Here is a 19727-nt window from a genome sequence, read left to right as displayed (position 1 = left end):
ACCAATTCGGTCAAGTTGGTTGATGATGTTGTTCAGGCTTTATCTGTCATTATTGATTCTCTGCCTCCTTTCTCAGTGTTGGTGGAATTTTCTCTATACTGATTTTCCATCTACGTAAACTGTCATTAACTGAGAAAGTATGGTTTCTTCTCTAGCTGAAATTATGGATGTGTCTATTTCTTCTTTCCTTTCTGTCGATATTTGATGTGTTGGGACTCTGTTATTAGGTTCATATATAGTTGTAGATGTTCTACAGTCCTGATTTTTTATCTTTGTATCGTTTTGAAATTCTTTGTCTCTAGTAAAACTCCTTCCTTAAAATGGATTTTTCCATAGCAATATAGCTCCTTGGACTTTCTCATGCTGACTGTTTCCATGATATGTCTTTTTCTGTTCTTCTACTTTCAACTCATTTGCATATTTGCATTTAAAAACATCTTTTGTAGACAGCATATAGGTTGGTTTTGTTTTTATATTCCATCTGCCAATCTGTCTTTTGATTGGAATGTTTAATCCACTTAGATTTAATTCTTGATATGAATTATTTTAAGTCTACCATTTTTTGATTTGTCATCTCTCTCTCTCTTTTAAATTACTCTATCCTGCTTTTTTTTATCTTGCTTTTTATGTATTAAACATTTTTTTTCAGTATACTATGTAATTAATTTCTTGGCTTTTAAGGTATTTCACTAGTTTTTAAAAAGCATAGTTTTTAGTGGTTGCTCTAGGATGGCAATATTTGTTTCTTAAATGTCATTTTCAGTCATTTGCTGTTAATATATAGAAATAAAATGACTACTACATATGATCTTTTATTCCTCGTGATATTTTGGAAATTTTTTGCATTCTTTCTCACCATACAGTCTTCTTAGATTTTATCTTTATTGAGCACGTGTGTTGTGGTCAGTGTTTGTGTGGGATGCTATAATTTTCAAGGGTTATACGCCCTTTTAAATAACTATATATATATTTATTTCCAAAAAACACATTCTTAATTTTTTTTAGGGCAAAATTTTCCAGTTTTCCTCATTGTGTAGCAGCCTTCATTTGTAATTCATCCACAGAAACGCTTCCCACTCTCACAATCTGTCAACATCAGCTAAGCTTATAGAAGCTTTACCTTGTAATGGAGATTTAATCTCCCTATCAGATAACAATTTGAAGCAGATGGCCTTAATTATCAACAATGGGGAGCTGAACCCATCAATTAGTGCCCACAATTCTGGCCTAGGATATTGTCAGTATATTGATGAGTGAATAGGACAAAGAAGACATTTTATATCTTAATTCTACTTTATGTTGTATAAAAGAAACAAGATCACAGCAAACATATGAGGAATTTAAAATACGAAGCATGGGGCTCCTGGGTGGCTCAGTGGGTTAAAGCCTCTGTCTTCGGCTCAGGTCAGATCTCAGGATCCTGAGATCCGGTCCCGCATAGGGCTCTCTGCTCAGCGGGGAGCCTGCTACACCTTATCTCTCTGCCTGCCTCTCTGCCTACTTGTGATCTCTGTCTCTCTCTGTCAAATAAATAAATAATCATTAAAAATAAATAAATAAATAAAATACGAAGCACGTGTGTGTGTGCGCAAAAAGATGTTTATTACAAAACTATTTGCAATTGTGAGAAATAGATACAGCTTAAATGTTCACTGAAGATATGGTTAAATATATTATGATAGAAAATATGAAGCTTTTTCAACTGAGAAGATATTAGTAGTGATATGCAAAAGTCTGGTAAAATCCATTAGCCATCTATATTTTTTTAAGTTTTTCACTTTTTAAATATTTTTTTAAAGATTTCATTTATTTATTGGACAGAGAGGGAGATCACAAGTAGGCAGAGCAGTAGGCAGAGATAGAGGGGGAAGCAGGCTCCCTGCTGAGCAGAGAGCCTTAGGGGGGGCTCGATCCCAAGACCCTGAGATCATGACCTGAGCCGAAGGCAGAGGCTTAACCCATTGAGCTACCCAGGTGCCCCACTTTTTAAATTTTTTAAAAGATTTTATTTATATATATTTGAGACAGAGAGAGAGAGAGCATGAGAAGGGGAAAGGGGCAGAGAGAGAGAAGCAGGCACCCCACTGAGCAGGGAGACTAATGTGGGTCTCCATCCCAGGACCCTGAGATCATGACCTGAATTGAAGGCAGATGCTTAACTGACTGAGCCACCCAGGTGCCCCAGCCATCCATTTAGACATGATTACTACTCAGCAATAAAATGGAGCAAACTCCTAATATACAATATAGATGAAACTCAGAAATACTATGCTCAGCAAAATAAGCCAGGCACAAGGGAACACGTACTATAGGATTCCATTTTTGTAAAGAATCCACGTGGATTCCACGTACTGTAAGATTCCATTTTTTGTCCACATCAGTCAACACTAATCTACAGGGACAGAAACCATGAAGGAGAGCCATGAGGGAACATTCTAAGGTGAGAGAAATTCTCTCTGTTTATTATAGTGGCAGTTACACAGGTGTATACATTTGTCAAACTGACCCAACTACATTTAAGATTTGTGTGTCTTACTGTATGTGATATACCTTAGTTTTTAAAACAAGTGATCACTATATTAACTCAGTTCCCTTAAGACTTTATCAAGGAATTTTACATTTGCTAAGGGAGTGCTTTCATAAGAGCAAGCTTTTCTTCAGAGAGAAATTTTTGCTTCATGTATCTTACCTCTACTAATACACGGAGAGGTCATGAAAAATGTACAAGCTTAGAGATAAACCAGTTTCAACCAGCTATGTGAATTTGGCCAACTTAAGTTATACCCCAGACAGTAGTTTTCTTAAATGTAAACTGGAGATAATGAACAAGACATTGTTGGGTTGCTGTGTGGACTGGGAGCTGTTGTGTCATATTAAGGGCCTAGCAGCACATGGTTGGTGATCAGTAAATGGTAGTTAGTCCCATGTACAGTAAGGGGAACACATACACTATGTTGTTCTTAACCTTATGAGGGTAGAGTCTTGGCTCTAAAGAGTTTTGTCTTATGTCTGGAGTACTCGTACAGAGATATTAGTATTCCATAGACTCATGCATGTTGTCTTCTTAGAATGGGATGGTGCCTCTTTTTGTAGGGCTTGGCAGAATGTGGGAACGGAAACTTCTCTCTCCCGAACTTTTTCAAAAGTCTCATGGGTCTACTCGCAACTTGCATGACCGCTCTCCACACTATGCTGGACTGTTCCTTGAGAATACCTCCCTCTCCTACCCCAGTCCTCTTCAAAGAGTTCAAGCTAAGAGGGTAACTCTGTAACCTTGTCTACTCAGTGCTCTCAGCCTACCTACCTCTCCCGGGTCACTGTCTTCTCAACCATAAAATTCTTATAATTTATGTACACGAATGCTGTAACATTTACAAAAATGGCCACTAGCTGGTCCCAGATAAGCCCTGGCCCACCCCAAACCATCTGGAGACTTTAGAAAGCCCCAAACAATATGTTCTAACAGTCCTGGTGACCATGAATTTCATGAGGGCTCCCCTTCCAAACATAGTTAGCCAATACTCAGCCCGTTGATCCTGCTTTGCCTGTTCGTTCCCATGGAAACCACAAGAAAGACCCCTTCCCACAGCTGGCTCTCTCCCTTGGCCTTGCCTCCAACCCCAGGGCTTCCCCTTAGTGGTTCTGCCTAGTGTGGCAAGAAGATAGGGCACCCTGAATGCATTCATGCATAAAATTCTTTCTGGTCTCTTGCCTTGCAGTCTGGCCTCATCATACCCATCTCCCCAAGATAATACAGTTAAAGCACCAACTTCCTTGGAGACTTGGTAAAAGCTACAGGCCTTGGGGCGCCTGGGTGGCTCAGTGGTTAAAACCTCTGCCTTCTGCTCAGGTCATGATCCCAGGACCCTGGGAAGGAGTCCCACAATGGGCTCTCTGCTCAATAGGGAGCCTGCTTCCATTTCTCTCTCTCTGCCTGCCTCTCTGCCTACTTGTGACGTCTGTCTGTCAAATAAATAAATAAAATCTTAAAAAAAAAAAAAAGCAGCTGCAGGCCTTGTCATGAGCACTCCCCACCCTCCCCCATCCTCCCCAACCCACCCCCCCTTTAGCAGGGAAAGCCTCAGCTTCCCGTGCTTCCTAGGGGAGCCACACTTACCCAGGGAAGAGTTTCCCAAGTCCCTGCTCTGCCCAAACCACCTGCCCAGATCCCACAGGCACCATGTCCCCTCCCTCACGGCACTTCCCACCAGTGTGATTTCATAGTCATTGGTGTGACTAATTAAGGAATCTATCTTTTCCAGCAAACTGTAAGCTCCAAAAAGACAGAAACCACATCTCTTTCTGCTCTGGGTTGTGTGGACAACCCCAGACTGTGTAGACCTTGTGCACACCACTCTTTACCTACTTGCTGAGTGACAGACAGCTCCTGAGCCTTTGATCCCCAATGTTTGGGGCATGAAAAAGATCAAGGACCTTTGCGTGAAGGTGTCATTGCTCATTTATAGAAGAGATCGTATGAGAACCTAAAGGCAGATAAAAGAATTTTTAAAGGTAAATGAACATTTATCTGCCCCAGAAAGAGTAGAAGATTAACTCAAAGACTAAATGGGTAGAGGAATTAGGTTTAAAGAGATCTAAACATTTTAAACTCTTTCCTTCTCAGTGCTTCTCTTTCTCAATCTCTTTCCCCATTCCACTCCCGCTTTTCCATGTGCATGCCATGGGCACACAAACATACTACTTTTTTTTTTTTTTTAAGATTTTATTTTTAAGTAATCTCTATACCTCATGTGGGGCTCAAACTCACAACCCCAAGATCAAGAGTCGCACGCTCCACTGACTAAGCCAGCTAGAGGCCCTACAAATATACTACTTCTTTGGAATGGAGTGGAGGGGAGGGACAGAGGGCAAGAGAGAATCTTAAGCAGACTCCAGGCCCAGTGCAGCCCGATGCAGCCCTCCATCCCACAACCCTGAGATCATGACCTAGCCAGAATCAAGTCAGACGTTTAACCAACTGAGTCACCAAGTGCCCCAACATTCTACTTTCCATACATTTTTTTTTTTTTTCCTGTACAGGTAGCCAGTAATCTGGTCCTGTGGATGACCAACATTCTCCCATTTGTCACTTACGATGCTTTCAAGAAAATCTTTCCTTTTTAACTTCTCTTGGTAGATATGACCCAAGAAAAACTAAAGTCATGGAATTATGTTACATATATTAAGTCTCAGATGGAGTTAGTTTTTACTCTTTCTTGAAATGAGATCTTACACCATTAAGTTTGGATTTAAAAAAATTCAAATTAAAAATAAAAAAACACTCATAACTTGTTAAGAGTCGTATCATATACTATATTGTCTGGAGACACTTTTATGGGCTCTTATAGGTCTTAAGACCTCATTAAAATCTTATGAAAATTATAGGCTCTCTGGTTAAAATACACTGACACCCATTCTCAAAAATTTTGTTTACAGCTCTAGGAAGGTCACAAAACTGAAGTTCATTCATTAAAAACAAAGACCCCATGGTAAAATTTCCTATTCTTTTTTTTTTTTTTAACAGACAGATCATAAGTAGGCAGAGAGGCAGGCAGAGAGGAGGAAGCAGGATGCCTGCTGAGCAGAGAGCCCGATGCAGGGCTCAATCCTAGGACCCTGAGATCATGACCTGAGCCAAAGGCAGAGGCTTTAACCCACTGAGCCACACAGGTGCCCCTAAAATTCCCTATTCAAAAGTGACCTAAATCTTACCAAGGAATATAATTACAAACTCTCAATTTTGCAAGCATTATCTCAATAAAACTAGCATTCAAACATGAACATTTTGTAACGGTGCTCAGAGTACTTGGCAAATGTCTTTCACATACACATATAGAACTCAGAGTAGCGCAGGGCACATGGTAAGGAAGCAGCTGCATGTTTGTTTGGACCACCCCCTGAGCTGATACCAGCAACAGTAATGAGGACCATCGTCACCATGACTGCGGGTCCTTCTGTGCCAGTCCCTGTGCTAAGCACTTTATAAATATCGTTAGTAACCCGTGGAACAATCTGGTAAAGTGGGGATTTTAAATTAGTTTTTATTTTTATCAAAGTAATGTATGCACATAGCTTAAAAATTCAAATGTGAAAGGCTCAAAACAAAATAAAACCATTTCCTGCTCTTGCTTTTCCCCATTGCCATCATCTGCCCTTTTCAGAGGCGACTTTTAACTCTTGAGATGTTTGTTCTGACATTTAAACATGCCCAGAGTTCCAAACAACATATGTATATTGGCTTTTTGAATCAATGTCAACATGACTTTCTTACTTTCTATACTTCTAATTCACCATCATGTTCTGCCTTTTCTTCTCCTTTCACTCAAAATAATTACAACTATTTAATTTATTTTTTATTTTTTAAGATTTTATTTTCAAGGGCGCCTGGGTGGCTCAGTGGGTTAAGCCGCTGCCTTCGGCTCAGGTCATGATCTCAGAGTCCTAGGATCGAGTCCCGCATCGGGCTCTCTGCTCAGCGGGGAGCCTGCTTCCTTCTCTCTCTCTCTGCCTGCCTCTCAGTGTACTTGTGGTTTCTCTCTGTCAAGTAAATAAATAAAATCTTTAAAAAAAAAAAAAAAAAAGATTTTATTTTCAAGTAATCTCTACACCCAACATGGGGCTTGAACTTACAACACAGAGATCAAGAGTTGCATGTTCTACCAACTAAGCCAGCCTAGTGCCCCTCTAAATAGTTATAATTTTAAATTAAATCTATGTTTACTGTCCACATTTTTCTGCTTACGCAACTATTAATCACAGTTAAATATTTAGTGTACTGTGATGGTTTCCTTCCTTACTTTTTGTTTTCTGGAAGTCAAGAATTCCCTGGCTTATCAATCAATTACCGACTTCCTCCTATTCTCCAATAGCATCTCCCAGCACTAACGAATTCCAGGGTTCCTCAGCCACCACCCTCCTTAGGGGCTCTCTCCTCCTGTAGGGGTGACGGCTGTCCAGTGTGTTGTAGCAGGCATCTAGCTTTTTTTGCCCTTCTCCTCCATGAATTCCCTACTCCGTAGATCTCATGTCTACCTCTGTCTTGCTTCAATCCTTTGTTTTGCAGGAGTTTATCCTCCAGTAGTTCACTCATTAAAAGTTGGCACAGAGGCAGGCACTTGCTGAGTGCCCCCAGGCTCCATCTTTGAGGCCCGCCGGTGCCCCAGGGATCAATTGTCATCCTGCATCAGCCCTCCCTTTGCTGCTCTTCTCCTTGGATCCCCTGTCTTCCATCTCATTTTTCTCTCTTTTCCAGTTTATTTCGAGTAGAAGGCATCCTTAAGATACCTGCCGTATGTACCTGTTTTAGAAAAAGGCACAATGACCAAAGGAATGGCCTCAAGTCTTAAGCTGGGAAGTGCTGGCTCGATTTTTGCTGACCTATGTGCCTGCTCCCTCTGTGGCTTCACAAGGAGTAGGCGAGAGGGTGACAGGGCATCTCAGTCTACCATGAGTAGAGATGAATGGCCCCTGTCCAGGTCCCCGGACAGCGGGAGGGGAACCTGGGCATTTGGGGTGGGTGCCCAGGCTCTGGGAGATCTTATCTGATTTGGAAAACAGATTACAGTAGAATCCAGTTTCAATGCTCAGACTTAGACTGGTCAGGTCCAAAACTGAGCATGTCTTAGTGTTCTGCTTTGGATCAGCCCACAGCGTTGACTTTCCCTCTTATTGTGCTGGCCTCTGGGTTCATCATTGTTATGGGTCTCTGGAGGGTAACCAACACTACTTCTGTGTAACTTTATTTTTTAAAGGAACACAGCTGAAGAAAGGGGTAAGAAACTGACATCCAAGTGACTAAAAAAACAAAGGAACTAGGGTTTAACTGAAAATGTAACTGAAAATCAAGGGTTTAATAAAAATGTAGGCATTCTATCATCCACTATATGTCTACTATTATAATCTTGTTTATTTACATCTAGCCACATTAGCATATTTTTCTCTTATAATTTTTATGACCATGTATATGCAAATGCGGCTTACCTCAGCCAGGACATTTAAAGAAAAAAAAATGACAAATGGGGTTTGCAACAATTTAATTTAGCCAGTTAGTGGTGCCTGGGTGACTCAGTAGGTTAAGTGTCTGCCTTCGGCTCAGGTCATGATCCCAGTGTCCTGGGATCAAGCCCCGAGTCCAGTTCCCTCTGCTTAGCCAGGAGTCTGCATCTCTCTCTACCTCTGCCCCTCCCCACAATCATGTTCTCTCCCTCTCTCAAATAAATCAATAAAATCTTAAAAAAATAATTTAGCCATTGCATATATCCCATTTAGCTGTGATTTTTAGAGAAATATGATTTGGCTTTCCTTATTACCCTAATGTGTATGTGTATATATGTGTTTATCTCTTATATAATTTATCTGTTCTCTGACTTTTTTTCAATTAAGGATGAATTTGAGAGGAATTTTGCCCAGTGTCAAAATACAGATTATTTTAGAAACTTAAATGAAAAGATCCAGTAACTTCTTTATGGGGGCACAATAACCCTCTTGTTCTCAACAAAATCTTGGAATAGATTGGAAACATTGGAATACTCTATTTGAAAGTGGCATGGTCAGAAAAATCTAGAATGTTGGGCTGCACCCATTCTCCCAAAGCAGCAGCAGCAGCCAAGTCTATTGCAGGTCACTTCCCATTCTTCTGTCTCTGAATTCCTGCCACATTTCTTATTTGTACTTGTAATAGTACTATGTGTGTGTGTGTGTGTGTGTGTGTGTGTGTGTGTGTATTTGCATAAAGGCTTATTATCCCAAGCTTTGTCCTTAACAAATGTTATCTCGGGCACCTGGGTGGCTCAGTGGGTTAAGCCTCTGCCTTCTGCTCAGGTCATGATCTCAGGGTCCTGGGATGGAGCCCTGCATTGGGCTCTCTGCTCAGCAGGGAGCCTGCTTCCCCCTCTCTCTCTCTACCTGCCTCTCTGCCTACTTGTGATTGCTCTCTCTGTCAAATAAATAAATAAAATCTTCAAAAACAAAAACAAAAGCGAATGTTATCTCATCCGAACCCCAGAACACTGTGAAATAGATCCAACATTATTCTCATTTCACAGAAAAGGAAACCAGCGCACACAGGGGCTAGAAACTTGCTTAGGGCCACACACAGCTGGTGAGAGGCAGGAGGCAAGGAAGGCCGCCCCATACAGGCTTTCTTATCATGCTCTCTTCTTTCAGAGCCCCCGCTCCAATTTCCACCTGCTCAAATCTAATCTCATCTTTCGTGGCATAATTCAAATCCTTGGAAAAACATCTGTGGAAGGTCTTTTTTCTGCATTTTCTTAACAATTACATGGACATATTTTCTCTTTTCATGCAGCCATTCAAAGTCCATGTACTAAATGCCTTTGTATATATCAGATCTATGCCCCCTCGGGAATTCCTCCCCTCAAGCAGTTCAGCCTGGGGAGTAGGGAGGCACATAGGTGAACCGACATGCCATTAAACAGTGAAGTTAGTGCCATGTGGGAGCAAGGCCAGAGACGCTCAGTTGAGCAGGAGATCCTGGGCTGGGAGGTCAGAGGCTGCTTCCTGGTAGTGGTCCTAAAGGTCACCCAACCCAGTAGTTGGGGGAGCTAGAGAGTTTTCTTGACAGAGGGTTGGCAGTGTAACTGTAAATTTCCATGAAATTGTTTCATGAGAGAAACTGTAGTGAGCTCAGCATATTGGAAGTTTAGAGTGACACCCTAAGGGATGCATTCACTGCACAGGACAGCGGTGGGCTGGCTGGGGTTTGATTCACACCACGGCCCATTTAGCATCACTGAAGCTTTACTCAGGGTGAAGATCTCCCAGGCGCAGGAAGCCAAGGTCATTTATGACTCCTCTTGGTTGAGAACCAGACGGGAAGGGGACTCCCTGCTATGGGAGAAGGACAGTTGAGGATACAAGCTGTCAGGGATTTCTGGTTGGGGGCGAGGAAGAGTGTGCCCTGTTTCTCACTGGCCACTTCAGTCTATCAGCTGGACTTGTGCCCCTCTTCATCCGAATCCATTTCCTCCCCCTCCCTGGGACTCAGGTGTGGCTTTGAGGCTGTCTACATCAGGGAATGCCGTTTGCATGAAGTAGCAGACATGACGTCTTTCCAGCCTCACCTCAGCCTCTCTCCGCCCTCAGCCTTTGTTTCCCTGTGGTCTGGGCTGGGGTGGGAAGTGCTGTGAGAACAGTAACCACTGTGCCTCTCCTCACGCAGCTCCTGAAAGTCAGGGGACCTCAGAGCTGCAAGGAGGTGAGATCATGGCAGCAGGTCCACAGCTGTGTGCTTGGTCATTCCAGAACATGTCAAGTCTGAATTTGAGCTGCAAATCACAACACTCAAAGCTGTTGAATTTTTCTCCATTTCACATCCTTGTCTTCTCTCTATGACATTTATTGCTCCTGAATCCATTATCAAATGCAACTTCCTTGAACAATGAGTCATCTCAGATGACTTAACACAGGGATCAGAATCTGGCACAATTTTCTTTCTTTCTTTCTCCCCCTCCACCCTTAAAAAAAAAAAAAAAGGTTTTATTTATTTATTTGACAGAGACAGACAGTGAGAGAGGAAACACAAGCAGGGGGTCATGGGAGAGGGAGAAGCAGGCTTCCCGAGGCAGGGCTCAATCCCAGGACCCTGGATCGTGACCTGAGCTTAATGACTGAGCCACCCAGGTGCTCCAAGCTGCACCGATTTTCAATCCAGTACTGAGACACAGAGAATCCTCGGTGGGTCCTATGTTCTGAGATCTTCTTTACGTCTACATTGTTGGTATTTTTCTTAACTAGTGACTGCAGCTGGAAAACAAAAGTAATGTCTGCTAGGTGCTCAACATCTTTCTTTCTGAACATCCTCTACATTCAAGGGGAATGGTCAGCGATGTTTAGCATCTTTCTCCTTCTAAATTCGTAAGGATTGAGGCTCAAGTCCCACATTTTGAAATTCAGAATTCATTCAATAAATATTTTCTGAGCAGTTATCAAGTCTTCTAGGAGTCAGAGATAGAACGAATGAAATTGACCAAAAAAGCTTGTTTTTCTGGGGCTTAATTATAGTGGGAGGGGAGAGGCAATGAGCAAAGAGGTAAATTTATAATATGTCAAGTGGTTGTAAGTCGGATGGAAATAGAAATATGAACATGTTGTGTGTAATTTAATGGACTAAAAGTGTCACGATTGCTAGTTAAATGGTATAAATCAATGTGTTTTACTTTACATTTTCATTGCTTTGTCTTTATTCAGGCCACAAACACTTTTTAACTGAATACGTATCCTTTTGTCCTCCTGAAAGACAAAGAGACAGGAGAGGATTTTTAATGTGTGATTTCTCAGCTTCCAGAAGGAGGCTTGCAGTGCCTCCACAGGTGCAGCTAGTAGGCTCTGTGACACTCACTCTCAGCAGCGGTCTCAAGGTAATAGTAAAAGTACTCCGTTGATGCTTTCCAGAGCTTTCTCTTGTCAGGGCTGCAGAGAACTTTCCGCATCCATGAACTGAAATCACAAACTTCAGAGCAGCTTCCATTTTTCAAAAGTAGAAGTCAATTGCCAACACTATCCTGCTCGGCTGTAGGTGATCCTGGGATTTTTCTCACCAGCCTACAACTGGTATTTTTTAGATTGACTGAAACCTCTTACAAAAAACACATACCCTTAAAAAACAGTTAGCTGTCATGGACTATATTCCTAAGTTATACATCCTGGGCAGGAGGTTTAGTATTTATGAAAGAATCTAGCCGACTTTAGATTCAGCACACCAAGAAGACAGACAGGCGCAAACATGCGCATGTGCGCACACACGATCAGTTCTAGAGTGCTAGGTTCTCAACGTGTACAATTCGAGAGGATTTCAAAGGAAACTAATGTCAGTTCTACAGTGCATATTGCAAAATTACCTGTGAGATTGATATCTAAGAGCAAAGAAAGCCTGAGGGCACAATCTTAACTTTTTATAATGTGCCCACAGTTGAAAGATTCTTCAATTTCAAGTCAAATGTCAAGAAAGCTCTAACAAATTGTACTTTTTATTTATTTATTTATTTTATTTTTTTAAGATTTTATTTAGGGATGCCTGGATGGCTCAGTCAGTGAAGCGTCTCCCTCAGCTCAGGTCATGATCCCAGGGTTCTGGGATCCAGTCCCATATTGGGCTCCTTGCTCAGCGGGAGCCAGCTTCTCCCTCTCTCTTGGCAGTTCTCTCTCTCTCTATCAAATAAATAAATGAAATCTTTAAAAAAAATAAAAAAATAAAGACTTCATTTATTAGAGAGTGAGCACGAGTAAGGGGGGAAAGGCAGAGGGAGAGGGAGAAGCGGAGCAGACTCCCTGCTGAGTGGGGAGCCCAACAAGGGGCATAGACTGTATATTTAAAAGGCCATGAGTCTAAAGAGGCTTCTATAAGGGGCCAGATAGAAAGATAAAGATTATTTGTTTAGAAAAACTAATAAAAAATAACAGAAGATCATTGAAATCTAAAATATCTGGACTGGAAGAGGCAGGCAATCTCCCAAGGCATTGCCTATTATTTTAGGAAGGCACTTTTCTTCATCGCTTCTACACACCTTGCTCTGACACTTCTACTTGTGTTCCAGCTATAGCGGCGGTTTCCCCAGTGTGTCTCCACTATTAGTCTATGAATTCCTTGAGAGCTAGAAGCTCCTTGCTTTGTTTCCCCAGACGTGCACAGAATCCAGCACACGGTTTGTGCTGAATCAATGCTTATTGAGCAAACGTGTGAATGAAGGGAGTAAGCAGAGTGCTGCATGAGTGTGCACTCCTGACATGTTAATATCCTACAGACACAAGGGGGAAAAAAGGCTTTTTATATTCTACAGTGATCAAAAAGAAGACACCACTCATTATTTCCTAGAAGATATAGAGGCTAAAAATAGAAACAGTGAAGAAAGGATTTAAATAAGCCTATGGCCGATGGTTCCACATGGATTATATGAAGGAAGCTAGAAAAGGAAAAGGTAAAACATGTCACAGAGGAGTGTGTATCCAGAGAGCTGAACAAAGATGATGGTGCCGGGTATGCAGAAGGTGTCCAATAAGACTCTTGTCACCTTCCCCTGTAGGTTACAGGGCACATAGGAGGGCCATTGCTGTAAAGATGCTTCTTTGGAAAGGCTGCGATTTCACATTGGTGAGGAGTGGGGGCTCTCAGAGGCTCTGGCTCTCGTGTGTAGTGAGGCACCCGCCTGCCTCCATGGAACTCGAACTAGTGAAATTCAGACAGATCTGAGCATGGTTTGGAGCAGGGGGCAGGGAGCTGGGGTGTGCTTCGCTGCCTCTCCATTTCTTCCACGTCGGTCTCCCTGAGCACGACTCCTTTCTCCCCAGATGCCTTGAATCTGTCTGAATCTCCCCCCGACCTGAGTCCCAACCCCACCCTATCAGTTCCTGGATGACCAACAGCTATGCTAGTTTTTCTGCTTTCAGCCATGTGACCGTTAATATGAGAGCCCTTACTAAAGGGTTTTTTTCTTTTTTTCTTTTCTTTTCTCTCTCTCTCTTTTTCTTTCTTTCCTTCTTTTTAAAATCAAACCTCCAGCTCCTGGAGGGGGACAGTGGTCATTTCATCTCTGTACCCCACATCAGAGACCCCTTCCTAACTGGTGCCATGGTGTCTCTGATCTTCGGGGTCCCATTTCCCATGCTGGGATCTCCCCCCCGTTCTCCCATCCAGTGTCCTTGTCCAGGTCCCTCACTGTCTCTGTCCCCCTCCTCACCTCTTGTAGCTAGCAGGACTTCCACAAAGAAATCTGCCATTCCTCAGTAATCTCTCAACCTTACAAATGTGTCTCTTTATACTGAAATCCCAATTTACAAATTAAGACTGTTATGTGTATTATAATGGAATTCCTTGCTTTATAAAAGAATTTTTCAAAGAATTCTTCAAGTTGTTCTTTTATTTTTTTAAAAGATTTTTTTTTATTTTAGAGGGAGGGGAGAGAGAGAGAGCACCTGCGCATGAGCAGTGGGGAGGAAAGGGGCAGAGGGAGAGGGAGAGAAGCAGACTCTCTGTTGATCGAAGAGCCCAAAGGGAGGCTTGCATCTCACAACCCAGACATCACGACCTGAGCCGAAATCAAGAGTCTGATGCTTAACCAACTCAACTCTTCACGTGCCCCACAAATTGTTCTTTAAAGTCACATTTAAACAACTTAACTTACAGATCGTAGATGTATATATACATAGATATTCTCATTGTATTTTCATGTCCTTATGGACAATGGTTTTTTAAAAAAATTCCCACGTGCCTGGCATATTGCTTCATACCAAATTACATGAAAAACAATTGCCAAGTGAATGAATTAACAAAAGCCAAAGCAAGGAAGAATAATTTGTTATGATTTCTTCAATAACCGAGAGAGCCATGTGTAGGGCTGGTCACAATGAATGCTTTTGGGGGAGATCTGACTAAGGGGTGAATTTACAAAGGAACCTTGTTGAATCATCTCATTTTTCCTCCTTCCGTATCTACCTGGTAGGCTGAGGGCCAGGAGGTATTTGTAAGTAGCAGCATATCATAAGGGGATTCTAATCAAGTTTGACATCAGTGCTTAATAACACTGTCAGATCTTGTCAGTTTCGTTTATGAGCCTATTTCTCAGGGGTACACGATGAAAATGATTAAAAGTGACTTTAATTAGGATCCCAAGGTGAAAGGCTTGTTTGATGCCTAGAAGAATTGAGAACAGTAGACATGCATGAGTCTTTATTACCACCCTCCCCTTGATTTTCTTTCATTTAATTCAAGTCCCAATAATGCACTAGAGGAATTTGTGGGAATAACATTACATTTGGAAATTGGAGAGATTGTAAAGCATGTATTTGGTTTGGTATGTGGCTTAGAATAAAAAACTATCGCCATAACTAGCCTAACAGTATTTGTGCATGAACTTGGGAATCCAGGAAGGGGACACAATGCATTTCTGTGTATTTCAGATGCAGAAGAAATTCTCATCCAAATTAATTAACCTTCCATTATGCCAGAAGCTGAGAAAAGACCAAGAGTGGTAACTGAGCTCAATCTTGCAGATGACAATATCTAACAACGTACTGTGTCCATAACAAGATTCAAGGTCTCCAGACAAGTGAACAAATATTTTGCTGTATTTAGTAGATGCTGGTAGGAGGTATAATTAGGGTCAGGCCATCATGTGTGAGCTACTTACTTGAGATCTAGTTGGCACCCGCATTAACCCTTATCTTTCCTGGAGACCTAGGCATTGCTGATTCATGCTGCTAGGCCATAAGGCCGCTGTTGATCATGCCTGGCCTCCCCCACTACCCTCTCCTTTTCCTCCACTTCAGGCTCTTCCTGATCCTTGGTGTGAAGGCCAGTCTCCAATCTAGAAACACTGTCTAAATGCTTTCACAGACAAATTTATGGCCAGCATCAGGTATGTTTCTCAGTGAGCTCTCAAAGTAGGCCTACAACAGAGATGGGGGAATACCCACCTAAGAAAACAGCAGCCAAAGTCATTCACAGGAATAAACAAGAAGGACGAGTCAGGGCGCCTGGGTGGCTCAGTGGGTTAAGCCGCTGCCTTCGGCTCAGGTCATGATCCCAGAGTTCGGGGATCGAGTCCCGCATCAGGCTCTCTGCTCAGCAGGGAGCCTGCTTCCTCCTCTCTCTCTCTCTCTGCCTGCGTCTCTGCCTACTTGTGATCTCTCTCTGTCAAATAAATAAATAAAATCTTTAAAAAAAAAAAAAAAAAAAAAAAAAAGAAGGACGAGTCAGCAAATGAGTTAACAAGTACTTACTGCTCCAGGATGTAGGGCATCGGATTAGACCGGAACCGGGGGCAATGGACATACTTGTCTATCCCAGGGTCTCTAAAGTGATTTTATTGACTCTCAGAAGTGAATACAGTGCTAATAAAAACCAGGGACACACTTACACATACTCACACAGATGTATTTCATTCTTCTCCTATCATCAAGATACAAGACAGTCAACGTTCTAAAAGTGCACAAAACAAATAGGTATAATGTAAAAAAATAATTACAATTATATAAAAGTAATTACAGTTGTTTGCATCCTGGAAACTTCTAGATGTCGCACCTATCTGGCTCAGTGGGTTAAGCATCTGCTTTATGCTCAGGTTATGATCCCGCGGTCCTGGGAGCAAGCCCTGAGTTGGATTCCCTGCTCAGAGGGAAATCTGCTTCTTCTTCTCCCTTTGGCCCTGTGCTCTCTTTCTCTCTCAAATAAATAAATAAAAATTTTAAAAAAATAATGTAGTTTTCATGAACTACATCATGTCTTTTTGCTTATTGTAGAAGGGCTGAAGATCCATTTTTGTATGGTTTGCTTACATTGCTTTCAGAGTTAGTTCTAAAAGGGTCTTGATGAAAACAGATATAAATGTATGAGTTTACACAGATTTAAATATACGAATGCCTGTTCATCTTTCTTTTCTGTTCTCATTTCCTCTGTGTTATATTTTCCTCATCTGCCTGTTTTTAATTCTCTTTCTTGTTCTATTGGACTGGATGTATTTATATGTGCCACCTAAGTTTCTTTCCGACCAAAGCATGATTTTCATAAAACAATAAACACACTTATTCAGAACATGGGAACAACTAACATTAGTGTTCCCAAAAGTTTAAAGTAAAAATGGATTTCAACATATATACCCGAAAATAATGCTTTAAATAACATCTTTCCCATAAAACTAAGGATGAATGCTTATTGAAGTGAACCACAGATGCAACATGAAATCTAGAAAAGAAGGAAGCAAATTAAATTCTTTCTCAGTCTAACTGGAACAATCAAGAGGTTTATTCTTAGATCAGCACACGTTAATTTAAATAGAACCCTTACTCTGGGCAACTTTATCCTCCAAACTCTTTTCTTTTCATTGACCTCTAATGTCATTTTTCTTCTTTCCCTGATGCATCCGATGCCCACCTATTTTTATGCATTTTAAAGCACTATTCCATATGGAGGAATTGCTCTAAAAACTGCCTTCAGAACCTCGGAATATTTCCATGGTTTCTCCTCCTTAATCAGAAGACCTATTTCTAGGCATTGGGCTATGACAATGTCTGGTGTAAAGACATCTGGGTGTCTTCCTTTCATGTCTTACGTTTGGGAACTAGGTGATGAGTGGAATTGTTTTGTGGGGAAGGGATACCCCACAGAGGACTGAGCAGGGCCCTCTGGGAAGCAGTTTGCTGGAGTTCCCAAAGGTAGGGTCTCCTCTGCTCTACCCACTACTGCCCAAAGGGTGGCCCAGGTGGGCCTCCAGCAGCGTGTTTCTCCCTGGCACCTTTGAGGGGTTGGGTGGAAGGCAACTTGGGTGCAGCTCTTCTCACTAAATCACTTTGCCGTGACCCTGGACATATACATCCAGCTGGCTCCCAGGAGCTAGAAGATGTACCTCCCTCTCATTTTTGTGTAAGAAAATAATCAAGTATTATTGTTTCTCTGTTATTTTGTTTAAAGATTTTATTTATTTATTTGACAGAGAGACACAGAAAGAGAGCGAACACAAGCAGGGGGAGTGGGAGAGGGAGAACCAGGCTTCCTGCTGAGCAGGGAGCCTGACTTGGGGCTCTATCCCAAGTCCCTGGGATCATGACCTGAGCCGAAGGCAGACACTTAACCGACTGAGCCACCCAGGCACCCCTACTTTGTTATTTTTTTAAGTTTTTATTTGAATTCCAGTTAGTTAACATATGGTGTAGTATTAGTTTCAGGTGTACAACACAGTGGTTCGATATTTCCCATAAAACACCCGGTGCTCATCACAAGTGCCCTCCTTACTCCCCAGCACCTGTTTCCCCCGGCCCACTGCCATCTCCTCTCTGGTGACCACCAGTGACCATAGTTAAGAGTCTGTTTCTCAGTTTGCAACTCTGTCTTTTTTTTTTTTTTTTCCTCTTTGTTCATTTGTTTTGTTTCTTATATTCCACATGTGAGTGAAATCATCTGGTATTTGTCTTTCTCTGACTGGCTTATTTTGCTTAGCATAATATACTCCTGCTCCATTCATGTCGTTATAAATGGAAAGGTTTTTTCCTTTATGGCCAAATAATATTCCATTGTATATATATGTACATCACATCTTCTTCTTCTTTTTAAGGATTATATTTATTTATTTGATAGAGATCACAAGTAGTCAGAGAGGCAGGCAGAGAGAGGGGAGGAAGCAGGCTCCCTGCTGAGCAGAGAGCCTGATCCGGGGCTCAATTCCAGGACCCTGAGACCATGACCCAAGCTCAAGGCAGAGGCTTTAACCCACTGAGCCAACCAGGCGCCCCTACATCACATCTTCTTTATCCATACCTCAGTCAATAGCACTTGGGCTGTTTTCATAGTTCGGCTCTTGTACTTAACGCTGCTGTAAAACATCAGGGTGCATGTCTCTCTTTGAATTAATATTTTTGTATTCTTTAGGTAAACACCTAGCAGTCCAATTGCTAGGTCATGGGGTAGTTCTATTTTTAACTTTTTGAGGAACCTCCATACTGTTCTCTGGAGCCACCGCACCAGTTTGCCTTCCCACTAACAGTCCCGCAATTCTATTACTAGAGAAATGGCAAACAAGGAGAGTCTTTGCCTTTGCTTTACAGTGGTTTGTTGCTGCCCAGAGTAGCACATGCTGTGAAGGAGACATGGGCTGTAGGCTTTAGCAGGGCTTTGTGCTGTGAGCTGTTGGCAAGGAAATTGACCTCGTGCATTGTCTTTTGACTCTGTACAATGATTGGTGGTAGCTATGACCAAGAGATAATATAGGTAGAGGGCTAACAGGGTGCTTTGGTAACCGTTAGCCTTCCTGCACTCACATCCTACTTCCTTTTGTAGGGAAAGAATTAATTACAAATGAGTAGCAAGAGTTAGAAAGCGACATTAGTCCTTTAATCAGGCAACCACAGCTTTCAAAGGATATGCCACAGGGCTATCCTCCTGAAGGTTAGTGGCTCCAGCGAGGAATTATTATAATAGCTAGCCCTGCGATTTTTGTACACTATCTCATTTGATATTCTCAGCAACCCCTGAGGTGGTATGAGTACCCATGTTTACAACTGTGGAGACCAGAGTCAGATGAAGTGTCCTGCCCAGCTGATGCATTTAGAGCTTGCTGACCATCAGCAGCACTGTCAGACCCTCTGAACCTTTGTGTTCACTAACTCAGTACAACAAAGTCCTTTGCCCACCCTCAAAACTGCTAAAAACAGAGACTACTCTTTGTTTGATGAGGAAACAAACTCAGAAAGATGCCTGTATGCCCACATACCTAAATGGACCTAAAACCCTATCAGAAAAACTGGACTTAGTCTTGGTTGGTTCTATCAGGGATTTCATGGAATTTCCAAACTCACTGGACTTCTAGCATCTACCTTTCTAAATAGCTTTATTTTTCTTTATAGCAACAACTGCCTGACTTTTGTTTGTAGTCTGTCCTGCACTCGAAGCTTGGGTTCCAGGGCAGGGACCTGGACTGTTCCCTTGACAATGGTCTCCCCAGCACCCACCACGCCTCAGTAGATAGATACCAGTGAGGATTTGTGGAATGAATGGATTTCTGAAGTCTGTAAGTCTAACCACCTACAATTGCTGAGGGGTAGTGAGTACAGGTCACCTCTTTGAGCTAACAAGGGATTTGTCTGTAGCACTTTAATGCAGAGCGGAAAATCTTGCCATGAGAGTACCATGACAGCTGGTTTGAGGGTAGAGAGTTAGGCAGAAGAAACTTTGCATCCATTCAGATCACCTTACTCAGGTAACCAGCTGTGCCTTAAGTGGC

This window comes from Mustela nivalis (assembly GCF_964662115.1).
Source record: "Mustela nivalis genome assembly, chromosome: 15".
In the NCBI taxonomy this organism is placed as follows: domain Eukaryota; kingdom Metazoa; phylum Chordata; class Mammalia; order Carnivora; family Mustelidae; genus Mustela; species Mustela nivalis.
The sequence above is the reverse complement of the archived record's forward strand: the minus strand, read 5'-3'. Positions refer to the sequence as shown.